Source organism: Rhipicephalus microplus, chromosome X, assembly GCF_043290135.1.
Source record: "Rhipicephalus microplus isolate Deutch F79 chromosome X, USDA_Rmic, whole genome shotgun sequence".
NCBI classification, from domain to species: Eukaryota; Metazoa; Arthropoda; class Arachnida; order Ixodida; family Ixodidae; genus Rhipicephalus; species Rhipicephalus microplus.
The window spans coordinates 500,132,781-500,145,666 of record NC_134710.1 but is presented as its reverse complement, the minus strand read 5'-3'; the positions used below and the strand labels follow the sequence as shown (position 1 = coordinate 500,145,666).

Sequence of the window (12,886 nt, the reverse complement as noted above, 5' to 3'; positions counted from 1 at the left end):
AAGGTTCTGTTTTAGGACCCACCTTATTCCTAATATATGTTAATGATATCTATATGTGCCTTGAGCCTAATGTTAAAATGAGATTATTCGCTGACGACTGCGTGATCTACACCACTATCCGCACAACTGATGACCAGCTTAGACTTAATACCACACTAGCTAATATTGCATGTTGGTGTCTTGAGTGGGGAATGAAAATTAACGTGTCAAAAACAGCTTGCCTTAGCATAACTCGCAGAAAAACAATCCAGCCTTTTAGTTACAATTTGGTCGGCACAAACATTGCAAGAAACGACGCTGTTAAATACTTGGGCGTTACCTTTACAAGTAAACTGAAGTGGGATGCACATATAAGCAGCACATACACAAAAGCCTATCGCCAGTTGGGGTTCCTGCGTCAAAAACTTGCATTGGCGCCTCCTAATGTAAAGTTGATAGCATATAAATCTCTCATAAGGCCAATCCTCGAGTACGCCAGCATTGTTTGGAACCCCCACCAAAAATATCTTTCCGACAAATTAGAAATGGTCCAACGCAAAGCCCTTCGCTTTATCTATTCTAAGTATTCGAGGCATGACAGTGTCAGTTAGCTGCGCAGGCAGGCATGCTTGCCGACCCTTGCAGCCCGTCGCCGTATCTCTTCCTTAAAGTTTATTTTTCTTTTGTATCACAATGGTTTAAACATAGATAAAGACAACTATATAAAGCCGCCTAACCATCACTCCCGTCGTACCAACCACAATAAGTGCATTAGACCATTTATGTCACGCTGTGACACTTTTAAATATTCATTCTTCCCGTCAGCAGTGGAAGAGTGGAACAAATTGCCACGTGAATGCGTTAATCATTCCTCTGTAGATTCATTTGTTCGGAATGTAGAAAGCCTGTTTTATGAAGACTAAAAGCAACTTTTGTTTTTTTTGTGTTTGTGAGCGCTTCCGAACACACTGATCACAGTACCCCCTGCTGATACCTTGATGTTTTGTGACCTGTCCATGATTTTGTACAATTGCTTTCATCGTACAAGTTTTATTTTCACCATCATCTTGTGATTCTGTTTCTTCCGCTATGTGCGATATTGCCTGGTTTGTACGCGACTGTGTATATTTGCTCGCCCACCCTGTATGAGCCTGAGAAAGGCTTACAGTATTAAATAAATAAAAAATAAATAAAAAATAAATAACCCCAAATAGAAACTAGACTTTGTTGACTTGGAGTTGTTTAAACAATTCACACATCTGTCACAAGATTTTATTGATGATTTTAACATGAACGCTGCTGTTGCATATTTCACCACTTTTATTTTAGACGTAGCCGAAAAAGTGATACCACAATCAAATGGACACACAACCAGATGACGAGTTCCCTGGTGGAACAACGACTGCAAGTATGCGCTAAGAGAGCAAATTAAAGCATGAGGTACCCTATGAAAATATCCAACTGCGGAAAATCCGGTACAGTTTAAACGGACCGAATCACAGAGAAGGCGCACATGGAGGCAGGCCAAACGGACAAGCTGGAAGAAGTTCTCCTGCATAAACTCACACACTCAGGAATATAGAGTATGAAATAACATGAGGAGCTTCAAGGGGCAACAAGCTCAACCAGTGCCACTTGTGAATGATGAGAGAAACACCTTGAAAGATCAAGCAGACGCCCTGGGAGAGCACTTGGAACGTGTGTCTAGCTCTATGAACTATTGAAAGTCAATTCGGAAATACAAAAACAAAGAAGAACTCAAAGCACTGGATCATAAATGCCATCAGAATGAACATTATAATTGTCTTTTTTTGCATAGCGTAGTTAAAGGTTGCCCTCTCTTCATGTCAGAGCTCTGCTTTGGGACCTGACAGACATGTATGTGAATGGTTAAGTACCTACACCCTGACACTCAAATGATACTGCTTGAAATTTACAACAATATTTGGGCTAACGGAGACATTCCAGACACGTGGAAAGAAGCGATAGTAGTTCCCATATTAAAACAGGGCAAAGACCCCTCTTTGGTAACAAGCTACCGCCCTATTGCACTAACGAGCTGCCTCAGCAAGGTGTTTGAAAAAATGATAAACCGCCACTTATTGTATCATCTTGAAACAAACAACCTTCTAGACTCGCATTAGTGTGACTTCAAGGAGGGCAGGTCGACAACAGACCACCTTGTGCGTGTTCGACCTCTATTCGTAATGCATTTGTCCATAGTACTTCCTCTCAGTTTTTCTTGACATTGAAAAAGCGTACGATATGGCGTGGTGCTATGGAATTCTTGATGGTTTGTCTACAACGGGGGTTGGTGGGATTATGCTTAAAATTTTTCAGAGTTACTTATGAAACCGTAAATTCCATGTCAGTATTGGTAACACGCTTTCCAGATCATTCATTCAAGAAACTTGGGTACCAGAATGTGGTTTACTTAGCTGTACCTTTTTTGTTGTAAAAGTGACTTCTTTGCGAAGCTCAATTATAAAAGACATGTTCTACTTCGTGTATATCGGCGATGTTCAAGTAGGATTGAGGTCCTGTAACCTAACTATCTGTGAGCAACACGTACAAGTGAGCCTGAACAAATTATCAAAATGGGCTGTTGAGAATGGCTTTAACCTAATGCTAAGAAAAGCTGCATTGTCCTTTTTACCGGGTAAAACGGCTTGGTCTCAGATCCAAGTATTGAACTTCATGAACAACGCTTAGCGCCGTATGCAGTGAAAAATTTCTAGGCGTTACACTTGACTCCAAGCTTACTTTTATTTCCCACGTGAAATTCCTTTAGGCTAGCTGCCCCGAAGCAATAAATATCCCGAAGATCTTGTCACACATCTTATGAGGTAGTGACAGGAAATGCCTGGTAAATCTTTACAGAAGCCTTGTTCAATCACGCCTAGACTACGGCGCTGCAGTTTACCAATCAGCTACACCCAGCGCCTTGAAGGTGATGTATCCTATTTATCATTAAGCATACGTCTCGCCACCGGTGCTTTCAGAACAAGCCCAATCCAAAGCCTATATGTCGAGTCAAATAAGGGGTCACTTGACTTATAACGTTAATACTGTGCTTTTAGTTATTTCCTGAATGTAAATTCTAAGAAACACCATCCTTGCTACCCCAAAAAATTAATACCTCCTCTGCACTACTTTTTTCAGAACAAATACATAGTAAGAGAATCATTTGCACTTCGAGTTAGGTGGCTGTGTGAAGATATACCTGTTCCGCTCCTTGAGTATCGCCTACAGTGTCAATATGAATCGTTCCCGCCATGGTTGCAGAATGTTGTGGACTGTGACACGTCAGTTACAGAAGTGACTAAGCATGCTCCAGACGCCTATATCAGCACGCATTTCCATGAGCTGCAGTCGAAATACTCCTGCTATGAATATTACACAGGTGTCTCCAAGTCTCACTGGGACCGGCGTGTCTTTTGCAGCCGTCTGTCCATCCTTCTCTCAATCAGATGTTCTACATCTCAATAAAAGCATCTTTACATCAGAGGCATATGCCTTACTTTCTGCTGTCAAAAACACATCAACTAGCTTAAACAGGCCAAGGCGGTTATATACACAGACTCACTGAGCGTGGTTCAAGCCGGAATGCATTGCCGGAAACTCAGAAAACCAGTATTCGCGCACTTGTATTCCCTACTGTGCTCTGTCTACACCTCTGGCCAACATATAACAGTGTGCTAGGTACCGGGGCACAGGGGTATCGAAGGAAATGTACTGGCGTACCGAATCGCATATTCACCCTACGCTAATGCAAATAAAGCATCTATTGCTGTCTCTGCACAAGATCTAAAGCCATACCTGCGAAAAAAAGCTACGAACTCACTGGCAACTTGACTGGGACTCCCAATCTTTAAACAAACTCCACATAGTTAAGCCACAGTTAGGACATCGGCCATCATTAACCAAGTCAAGGCGAAGTGATGTTCTATTCTGTCGCCTCAGAATGGGACACACTTACGGCACGCACAGTTTTTTATATACTGGTGAGGAGCATCCCCTGTGTGGTAGTTGTGACGAAAGGCTTACAGTTTATCATATCCTGTTGGGATGTCATGAAGCAGTAATTAAAAGGATGAGACACTTCCGATTAGCATTTAAAAGTGCATACCGCTTCACTTGTCTCTCTTTCTAGGCAGAGAACCACTATTTAGCACGAAATCCATTTTAGCTTTATTGAGCGATGTCTGCATGCTCAACATTATCTGCTCCAGTAATCGTAACACTGCCTTCTTCGAGAGGCAGTATTTGCGATTTTTATTTGTAATGGCCCATGTCTCCTGGACCTTGGAAACAAGGCCTTGTTGAGGCCGTTGTGCCACTTTGTATTTCATCTATTTAGAATTAAGGTGCTCTTCTTTTTTTAGAATTTAACATTGCCTGCACATAGCACTCAACCAATTTACAGCAGCCGCCATAATTTTATTTTCCAGTTGTTTTGATTTGTGGTGTTTAACGTCACAAAACCACTATTTGATTATGAGAGACGCCGTAGTGGAGGGCTCCGGAAATTTTTGACCACCTGGGGTTCTTAAACGTGCACCCAAATCTGAGTACACGGGCCTACAACATTTCCGCCTCCATCGGAAACGCAGCCGCCACAGCCGGGATTCGATCCCGCGACCTGCGGGTCAGCAGCCGAGTACTTTAGCCACTAGACCACCGTGGCGGGGCTTTCCAGTTGCTTTAAAGCACTTATAGTTTTTATTTTGAGCCATCTCTACAGCCACTGCATAAACCATAAAGCCATACAACAACATAACCACAGTTTTGGCGCTCGCGGGATAGAATCTCGGCTGCGGCGGCTGCATTGCCGATGGAGGCGGAAATGTTGGAGGCCCGTGTGCTCAGATTTGGGTGCACGTTAAAGAACCCCAGGTGCTCTAAATTTCCGAAGCCCTCCACTACGGCGTCTCTCATAATAATATGGTGGTTTTGGGACGTTAAAACCCACAAATCAATCAATCAACAGTTTTGGCGCTCTTTGGCCAAACAGTGACCTTTGCGCCACTAAACACCATACATCAGCAACATCATCAGAGAGTCTAGCAGTATCACCGGACTTCTTCCCTCTAATGTGAGTTTTTGTGCGAGCTAAGAAACTGAATACTGAAATTGAACTGTTGCGCATTTTGTCGGTTTTCGCATTAATTTTCTGTTGAATGTAACTGACGCATTTTGCGGTGGAGGGAGAATCCTGTGACGTAAAAAGGCATGAATGGTTGGTAGAAGCCGAAAAGTATATATATATATATATATATATATATATATATATATATATATATATATATATATATATATATAGACAGGGTGATTTCTAATCTTTAATGCATTTTACACAAATTTAATGACCATAAAGCTCCTGCCATTTTTGTATGAATAGTTTGTCGCGGTTTACATGATACTTACCACTATAATGAAAATTCATTATTCATTTATTTCTTTACTGCAGGACTGGCGTAAGGCACTAGGCTATTGACCCGCAGGTCGTGGGGTTAAATCCCCGTTGCGTTGGCGCACATTTTCAGGGAAGGTGAAAACGAATAAGGCCCGTGTGCTTAGATTTAGGTTCATGTTAAAGTACCCCAGGTATTCAAAATTTCCGCAGCCCCCCCCCCGCCCCTACGGCGTCTCTCACAATCATAAGGTGGTTTTTGGACGTTAAACCCCAGCAAATATTGTTATTTCTTTCAGAGCAGGTGTTTATATATTACGTAGTTACAGGGCATGCAAATTTATAGCATACCCATATTTTAGAAATTCTAAGAGAGATAAATAGATAAAAGACAGGTAGGTTGAGCTGCTAGAAGAACCTTCAGTTTTTAAACTAGTAGGGTGGGAAATCAGGATTGAAAATAGAATAAAGAGGAATGTAGATAAAGCAAATGAATAAAAAAACATCTGTATCGAAAAAAACATCCACCATAGCCACCATCCACAGTCTCAGTGGATTATGGTGCTCGAAATATTGGTGGCACATGGTGTATGCTAGCTTGTGGTGGATGGTGGACTGCTGGCAATGCTGGAGCGTGAACTGGCGCCAGAACCACCATGATGAGCTGCCACTGAAATAAATAAATAAATAAATAATTGTATAGAAAACGATGCAGAAAGCATACACAAGAAAAAAAAACGCGACCACGTGGATTCGACCATGCAACTTTCGGATTCCGAACTCAACATACTAACCAATGCGCCATGCCAACCCATGAAACGTGTGTTGTTAAATCAGTAGTCAATTTACGTTTGACTATTCAATTTCAGCTCTCTTCACCACGTATTCGAAATGGATGGGATCTGAACCTGGTAATAAAATTTTCACATTTAATAAACACGAACAACTGCTGCCTGTAGTGATTTCCACTGCGATAATGGCAACAGCGCTGTTTTTTTTTTTGCTGTGACTTACAACCGCAAGAAAAAAAAAACTAAGTGGACTGGGAGCAGCTACAATTTATTGGCAGTTACTGTAAAGCTTAACATACGTTTCACAATCGTTCCCAAGGGCGACATCTTCTCAGGCTTTTTGACGCCTCTAGGCTCATTCGATAGACACGCTTATATAATTGATTGGGTATTGTGATGTTTTTCGCGCCACGTACAGCGAAGCCATGCCAGAGCACTGCTGTAGCTCTTTCGTTAGCAACAACTACATAACGGCTTGGCCAAAACGAATGCACTGCACCGAAAATCATATGTCAATATATTGATTCAGTAAGCATTCGAATGGACGACTCTGCCTTCTCGCATAAGAGCCAGAGAAGAGCCAGCGAGTGCAACCGGCGGCTGTCGGTGAGGGGAGGCGTTGGTGCGGTGGAAGTGCTGAAACCGCGTCGCGTCAGTGTTTGTCGCTTCTTGAGCGGACACGGTACGCATTAAAGAAGGCTTCGTTTAGGTTAAATGATGTCACGAATGTGCTCCATTGTCAACCTTACTCGTCGAAATTATGTATTCTGAAACCCAGAAGTGTCTATGACACTTGTACGGGCTTGGTCGGTGGGCCTAAACTTTGGTGGAAATCATGGTGGTAGAACAGTAGGGTGAAAGACAAACTCACTGGGAGTCGTCGCCACGTATGTTGCAGGTAGAGGTTCTTGCATATTAGAGTCCACGCACTTTGTTAAAACTCAAAAGTACGCCTCAAGTTACTGGGTCTGCAAGAACTGCCAGAGTTGCGTTTCTCGCGTGACGACATCAAGTGACCCCTGTATTTTGTTATACCGTTGAAAGGGGCTATTGCGAAATGGCGCTCAATTATTTCTCAACAACTGCATGGAGATGAAAAACATTTACTGTTACTTTTCATATCGACACCTCTGTTCTTCTAAGCATCGCCACAAAACAACACCCCGCGCATGTCAAACTGATGTAGGTACGTGCACGAATTGTAAGCATAACGACCGCCTTCTACGCTCCATAAAAATTTAAGCATTGTTGACACCGCAGGGAAAAAACGTGCTAGAAAGCGTGATAAGTAGGGTTGGTTTTTTACCAGAAACACACTTTGCTGCGCATTCAAGAATAAAACACTACAAATAATTAGGTGATTTCACATACTCTCATGCTCTTGTTAATTATGCCGCCATCATCAACCAAGCTTCCACCATGCCACCACCATCAAGTTTGTTCACGAATCCTTCCAACAAACACGTTTTGCATCGCCACCATCAGCCGGCATTTTCCACTGTCACCACCATTGGCGCGCCACCACAATCCACCACCATTTTTTGCACTCTCACCGTCATCAGCCGGCATTTTCTCCTGTCCCCATCATTGGCTCGTCACCACCACCACTATCTGCTGTCATTTTTCCACTGTTGCCGTCATCAGCCATTACGACTAATGCCCCGCCATGGTGGTCTAGTGGCTAAGGTACTCGGCTGCTGACGCCCAGGTCGCGGGATCAAATCCCGGCTGTGGCAGCTGCATTTCCGATGGAGGCGGAAATGTTGTAGGCCCGTGTACTCAGATTTGAGTGCACGTTAAAGAACCCCAGGTGGTCAAAATTTCCGGAGCTCTCCACGACGGCGTCTCTCATTATCATATGATGGTTTTGGGACGTTAAACCCGACAAATCAACAAATCATTACGACCAATACAGGATCCGCCATATCCACTAATATTTCCACCATATTCAGCAATTGTTTCCACCATATCCACCAACGATTCCAGCCTCCACCAACCCAAGATTTTGAATAGGAATACGTGCACACCCATGCAGAGCGTTCTGATAACAGTCGTTTGAAGAGACCAGTTGAACTCCAAAAGCGCAGCAGCCTTCTTGTGAGACGTGCAGTCCTGTCTGTGGCGTAGGATTTCTTCTTCCAAAAGAGTCTGGTCTGCCAGTTGATCGAGGGCATTGCAGAGTGACTTTCTTTGTGCACAAAACGGTGTGTATTCGCACAGATTATGCCGAGTTGTTTTGTCACTGCCGCAATGGTCACAGGCTCCGGTGTTCATTGGAATCATAAGTGTGGCCCGTCGTTGTATTGCCACATTCTTTCCTCAAGTTTTGTTACCACCACAATTCACTGTCAGTGATCCTGTGCGCAAACCACGTCTGCAGTGTTTGAGGAGCTTAAGAACTGTACTAGATCGTTTTGTTAGGATAACGCCCAATTCGCGAACAAGAACAGCTCAAGGCCCTCGAGGTATTTGTAATACAAATGCTGCTGTTCATCGTCGCCGAAAATTCGCCAGGCCCGAGTCACCAAAAATTACATCCTAACAGTGGAAAGCACCAGACCACTACGGCAGAGCCCCTACAGAGTTTCGAAGCGAAAACACGAGGCCGTAAAGAGACAAGTGGACAAAACTCTACGCGACAACATCATACAACCATCGGAAAATCCACGTGCATTACCCGTGGTGTTAGTGAAAGAGCTGCCTCAGCAAAATCACAAAAGACGATGTTTATCCCCTCCCGCAGATATACGACGCCTTGGATCGACTCCACAACACGAAAGACTTTCATTCTATGCACCTCAAGACTGGTTACTGGCAAATTGAAGTCGACAAGAGCGACCGAAAAATTGGTGTTTATAACACCATACGGCCTTTTCAAATTTAAAGTAGTGCCCTTCGATTTTTGCTCGACATCTGCGAATTTTGAACGCATTATGAATACAGTGCTTGCAGAATTGAAGTGGCAGACTTGCATCGTTTACTTGGACGACGGCGTCGTGTTTTCCTCGAGCTTCAACGAGTATCTTCGGCGCCTTAAAGCTGTACTTCAAACAAGATTTCCCGGCTCACCCTGAAGCCAAAAAAGTACCGCTTCGCATAAGAGGAACTTTTGTTCTTGGGTGCACTCACATTGAAGGTGCGCAATGGTTTCTTCGCAGCTGCAGTAATCGCATGTAGAAGAGCTGGCCATTCCGATGAGATAGGAGTATGCGTTCGTGAAAGCCACTCCAAGCCACAGGCAGCATAGAAGTGTCTCCTTAGCTCGAGATATCCCTGAGGAAAGACAACGCGCAAAGACAAGAACTGACTGCAGCTCTAGATAGACTGAATGATCGGCTTTTGTCGGAACAAAAGATTCTGGGTCATTGGCCGAGGCCATCCTTAGCGCATAAAGCTTCGAAAGCTTTGCTGTGCTTTTTGAGGACAACTGACCTCATAGACAGACATTAGTGTCTTATACTTTTTGATGTTGCCTTTCCTCTGTCGCTATTTTATTAATTTCTCTCTTTCTCTCTCTTCTAAACATTTCTTTTTATCATCTTTTATTCCCCTTGTCCCTTTCCCCAGCACAGGGTCGCCAGCCGGTCTAAGAACTGGCTACCATCCCTGTCCTCTCGCTTAAACTTTCCTCATTCTCCTTTGTTCTTGTGTCACGTGATAAGCTAGTCCAGAGTAAGACCTGACACGCAGCAGACAGCCCCTATTGCATGGTATTCCCGCCGCCCGCCGACAAGAATACCATGCGTTGATTTCTCGTCCTGCGTGCCTAATACAGGTGGTTCATAAAAAACTTTGTACGCATCGTCGAGCCACTCACTAACCTTGCTAGGATCGTCGTCGACTTCAAGTGTGAAACGCCACAGGGGGAAGCGTTTCAAGAACTAAAACTATGTCTGCAAACGCCTCCGTTACTCGCGCATTTTGACGAAAACGCCGATACAGAAGTGCACACTGACGCAAGCAGCGTAGGACTCGGTGGCATCGTTGTGCAGGAAACCAATGGAGTGGAATAGCTTATTAGTTATGCTAGCCTGTCGCTATCTAAGGCAAAAAGCAATTATTCCACAACAGCAAAGGGGTATATTTCCATCATCTGGGCGACGTCAAAGTTTTGTTCTTAGCTCTACGGCCGACCCTTGAAAGTTGAGAGCGGCCAGCACGCATTGTGTTTGTGCAGGGCAATTTGAAGCATCCTTCAAGTTAGCTACCCATCATGCAGAAGACTTCAAGAATATGACATTACCGTCACTTACGAATCCGGCAGAAAACAATTCGAAGCCTACTGCCTCTCTCAAGCTCCACCAACCCACCGCCACCCAACGCCCTGAACGACGACTGCTTCCTGAGTACGATAACTGCCGACGAATTCGCTGAACGACAGCAGGCCGACCCGGAACTTAGGAGCCTGATCCACTACCTCGAGGGCAGGATCGCCGTCGTTCCGAAAGTATTCAAACGGGCACTTACGTCGTTTTGGCCATAAAACGGCCTTCTACAAAAAAGAACTTGCCAATTCGAGCCAAGTACTTTTTTATGGTGCAATCAGCTCTGCGACCAGAACTCCCCCAGGCCCTGCAGGATGATCCAACGGCAGGATACCTTGTTGTGTCCTGCACGCTTGCAAGGATACAAGGAATGTACAACTGGCCATGCTTTATCACCGAAGTCACTCGTTACGTGAGGACAGGCCAAGACTGTCGACGATGGAAGACACCACCCACAAGACCAGCAGGCTTCCTCGAGCCAATCTACCTTCCCCGGCGACCATTCCTGCAAGTCGAGATGTATCTCTTGTTGCCGTTTCCAACGTTGACTTGCGGAAATAAGTGGATTCATTTATATGTGGTGTTTGACGTCCCAGAACAACCATATCATTATGAGAGACGCTGTAGTAGAAGGCTCGGAAAATTTCTACCCCCTGAGGTCATTCAACGTCCACCCAAAACGGAGCACAGGGGCCACAGCATTTCCGCCTCCATCGAAAATGCAGCCGCCACAGCCGGGATTCAATTTTGCAGCCTGCGCATCAGCAGCGGAGTACCTTAGTCACTTGACTACCACTGCGGGGTGAAAACAAGTGGATTTTCGTAGCTACTGGCTACCTCATCCGCTACGTCGAAACAAGAGCCCTGCCAAAAAAACGTGTCACTGAGGGTTACAAGTTCTTCGTTGAGTACATCGTCTAACGACATTGCCCCCAGAGGTTCTCATTACCGACAGAGACACGACGTTCACTGCAGACTGACTCAGGCAATCTTGAGACACAGCCAGACAAGCCACCGCCGTGCAACCGCGTACCACACACAAACCAATGGCTAACCAAGCGTCTAAATAAGACCATCGCGGACATGCTGGTTATGTATGTCGACGTCGAACACGAGAAGTTTAACGTAATCTTTCAAACGAGACCTTCTCATAAACACGGCCATGAAAATACAACGCCTATGACAACATACAAGTTAGTCTATGGATGGAACCCAGTAACGCCGCTCAACGCGATGTTACCAAACGTCACGGGCGAAGATAACCTCGAGGTCACTGTCTACCTTTAGCGTGCTCAAGAAGCTCGTGAACTCACCCACCTGCGCGTCAAAAATCAGCAGACCACCGACAGCCGCCATTACAATCTTCGACGATACTTCGCAGAATACGAGTCTGGTGACCTTGTTTGGGTCTGCACATCAATACGTCCATGCGGACTCAGTGACCAACTTCTGCGACAATACGTCAGAGCCATACAAAGTACTACGAAGTCTCAACTTACTCGACTACGAGGTTGTCCCAGATGGCATTACGAACACTCAACGGCGCCATGCACGACCTGAAGTCCTCCATGTGCGCCTCAAGCCATTTCATGCGCTGACCTGAGGGCTGTGTTTTTGTTGTCGTTTCTGTTTTTATTGCTCGTACTTATTGTTTATCTGCTTACTTTACTAATAATGTAGTTTTAATATTTCTTAGAGCGCTCCGCCACGGTGGCCTAGTGGCTAAGGTATTCGGCTGCTGACCTGCAGGTCGCGGGTTTGAATCCCGGCGGTGGCGGCTGTATTTCCTATGGAGGTGGAAATGTTGCAGGCCCGTGTGCTCAGACAGATTTGGGTGCACGTTAAAGAACCCCAGGTGGTCGAAATTTCCGGAGCCCTCCACTACAGCGTGATCTCATTATCATAGTATGGTTTTGGGACGTTAAACCCTACAAATCAATTATTTGTTAGAGCATTAACACAATGCATTTTTCGAAGGGGGGGGAGGGGAATGTCACATTCCCTATTCAAGTTTTGCTACCACCCGATTACGCGGTCAGTAATCTTGAGCGCAAACCGCAGCTTCAGTAATCGAAAAAGCTTCAGGACTGTAGTAGATTGTTTTCTTAAGATAGCGTTCGATTCATGAACATTACAGATTATTCTGGAACTTACGCGACCACTTGCGATAACGTTAGAATACTCGACGGCACGTGTACAAATATTGACGCGCTTCACCGCTTGTCAGTTGAACGACTGCTGACCCTGTGTTGCCGCTATAAGTGCCAGTGGGCATCACTGTAATGTGACCTTCAGTTTACAGGCCACAAGTTCAGCCAAATAAAGTTTCATATTGTAATTACAGTCCGCTTCCTTCGTCCACGCCACGACCTCATCACAATATTAATAATCGAACTTGATTGGCGAAATCAAAACCTATTGGTCAAGGTGCGCACGAA

At 44.8% G+C, this 12,886-nt stretch overlaps 1 protein-coding gene across 1 annotated transcript in view; it reads left to right on the top strand.

Annotated features, from left to right (window-relative positions):
* The window catches only part of LOC119160767 (organic cation transporter protein), a 718,234-nt gene that overhangs the window by 282,706 nt on the left and 422,642 nt on the right, over window positions 1-12,886 (top strand). The gene's annotated exons all lie outside the window — the stretch shown is intronic.